At 42.7% G+C, this 2,818-nt stretch overlaps 1 long non-coding RNA gene across 1 annotated transcript; it reads right to left on the bottom strand.

The window, feature by feature from the left end:
* Nucleotides 1–269: 269 nt before the first annotated feature.
* On the bottom strand, nt 270–1,740 carry LOC146062836 (uncharacterized). Its single transcript, XR_014471542.1, has 3 exons — nt 1,059–1,740; nt 738–912; nt 270–620 (listed from the first exon to the last, which is right to left on the bottom strand). It is a non-coding gene; the product is annotated as an uncharacterized LOC146062836 (long non-coding RNA).
* Between the last annotated feature and the right edge of the window lie 1,078 nt (nt 1,741–2,818).

Consider the following 2,818-nt stretch of genomic DNA (forward strand, 5'->3'; position numbering starts at 1 on the left):
GCTGGGCAGATTGTGCTTACAATTGTGGAGCCTGCTCTTCATGCTATCGCCACTGCAGATGCCTGTCAGTGTGACAGGCTAAATCAGCAGTAGCGGTAGCTACGCCAATCATAACGCTGAGTGGGCGGGCTGCGGATGCATTATATTTAGACTTAAATTAAAAATAGAATTGACAGTGGGTCAGGGAGTAAGTGGTACTGCGTACCTGCAACATACTTTATTTCTTACAGGTACAGTACTCTGTACCACACCGTACCCCCTTACTTGCAACACTGCTGTACAGTACTGTAACATCACACACACAACTTTTATTTTTATTATACAGTATTTTGGGGTGGGGGTTCATAGAGAAACACACAGAAAACAGACTGATTAAGTACTTCTATACTATTTTAATACAGTACTACATACCACTGGGTTGTCCATTTATTTTGACTATAACAGGCAATACTTTATATAGATGATTTATGCAATTATTACAAATGTCCGGTGTCAGCACTTCTTGCCAAAATTTACGGATCCCATCCAACAGCTGCTGTTTTGTTGTTGGCTTCGCAGTGTTCCTGATGTAATACTTCATTTGAGCCCATACCAATTCAATTGGATTCATGTCCGGGGATCTAAAGTAAACAGTATGATACAATAAAGGTATTTCAATAATGTTTCTTTTAGAACAGAAAAGCATACAATCTTGATAAAACCATAAAAGTACAGTACAATATTAAAGCAATACTCACTCTGGTGGTGTGCGTTCCCAATTGATGCCTTTCTCTTCCATGAATTTTGCAGAGGCAGAGTGTTTAGGATCATTGTCCTGGAATAGTCTATGATGCGATGGGAAACGTTTCCACACATATGGCACCATACATCCCTCTACTATTCTTTCTTGAAAGAATTGTTTATCCATGATCCCTAGAGAAAAAAGCAGTATTGTTTATTAATAACCACCGCATTCAATTTTAATTATTGTAGTGTACAGTATAGTACATTATTTCTTACAAACACAGACAACGCATGGTACTGTATACTGTACACAGTAGTACTGTACTATACTGTACCTTCGAACATTAACAATGGGCCAGCTCCCAATCGTGATATGGCTCCCCATACGTGGACTTTCAGTGGATGCTTTGGCCGTGGCTTCAATGAGATATGGTCCTTCTTACGGAATGACATTCGCGAGAACCTCTCGAGTGCAATTGAGGATTCATCGGTGAAAAGGACATCCTGAAAAGTTTCACCGCTCTCAATCCAACGACGTGCCTGTTCCACTCTCTTCTCTTTGTTGACATCTCTAACCATGGGAGTTATCCTGTCAACAGCACAAAAATATACAGGTAATTTAATACAGTACTGTATTATAGACATCATTAAACAACCGTGCAGTACTGTATGCAAATAATGTAGGTATTAACCACTTGAGTGGTACTGTACTGAATGCCTGGAGATTTTCCGGATTCAGCTGTGCTGGTGCAGTGGGCTGTCCCGGAAAATCTCAAGGCATGCCACTATACAGTAGGTGTACGCCAGTGGTGTCCTTGTGTGCACCACTGGTGCAGCACCTCCAGTCAATTCCCCCACCCCTCCCCCACTGCCGGGTATGGTTGGTGCGGCTTGTGGGGGCTGGCGAGTGCTCAGGCCGAGTCCTCCAGAGCTGCCACGAAAATCCCTCATCATGACGCCATTGTCACTATGAGGAACAGTAGCATCAAGCTCTGCCGCCGCTGCCCTGGTACTGTAGGTTTGTACTGTCCCAGCAAAACCCACCACTCAAGGGGTTAATGTGAAATGGCGCGCATTACTGCTCTATACAAAACTCTTACTGTACCTTGTAGCACCATATTTCCATCCCATTTGCCGACGCATTTTTCGAATGCTGGTGAGTGATATGTCAAAATCATACTCTGTTTTGAAGATGTGTTTAATTTGTCGAGCAGAGATTTCATCATTCTCACGAGTTAATTTCTCCACAATTTTTTCAGCTCTCCTACAGTGCACACAGTAAATAAGAGTTAATGTACAGTACAGTACAGTACAAGTACAGTACAAGGCAATGACTGAAACGTTTCATGTTCTATATTACTGTAGTACAGCAAAGGTTAATACTACTGGACATACTGTACAGTACAGTAGTTTATACAGTACCAGTTTAACAAACAATACAGTACAGTACATTACAGGTAATTTACTACACAACACTGATCTTACCAAGAGCACTTTGGAGCAAATATTTCCTTTCTGGCCGTTGTTCTCTCGAAAGCATGATAGCGCACTGTTTGTAAAGTGACTACAATCCCACTTTCCCTCAGCCAAGCCTGGATCTCTTTGGTAGTTTTATTTTCTTTTTTCATGTTCGCAATTATTTTGCTCATCGCCTTGTTGATCTTAACTGGCATTTTGGACAGCTGTACTAGAGACTTCCCTGTATGAAGAGAAGACAGTACATTTAGAAATACAGTACATGGACTTTTTCGCAATACAAATTACTATAGTACTTTAAACATTTTTTTAAAAAAATGTTACAGTACCTTTACCCCCCCTCCCCCCCCCCCCCCCCAAAAAAAAAAAAACAACGTTGGTGGTAATAATTGACAATGATGTACTGTACAGCACTCAGTTGCTAATGCGTCAACTTCTCGTTAGCTCGAGCGTCTCATTAGCTCAAGCGTCCCAGGCTCCGGGGAGGAGGGGTCGGTGTGCTATACGGGCAAGCGTCGGTCGCTCGATATACCGCCAAACGCCTAGGGGCCTCGTGGAAGGGGGGGGGAGGGAACACTGGGAGAGGTTTGGGAAAGGTTGGAAGCACGGAGAAAGGATG

Source organism: Crinia signifera, chromosome 3 (genome assembly GCF_055691185.1).
Source record: "Crinia signifera chromosome 3, ASM5569118v1, whole genome shotgun sequence".
Taxonomy (NCBI): Eukaryota; Metazoa; Chordata; class Amphibia; order Anura; family Myobatrachidae; genus Crinia; species Crinia signifera.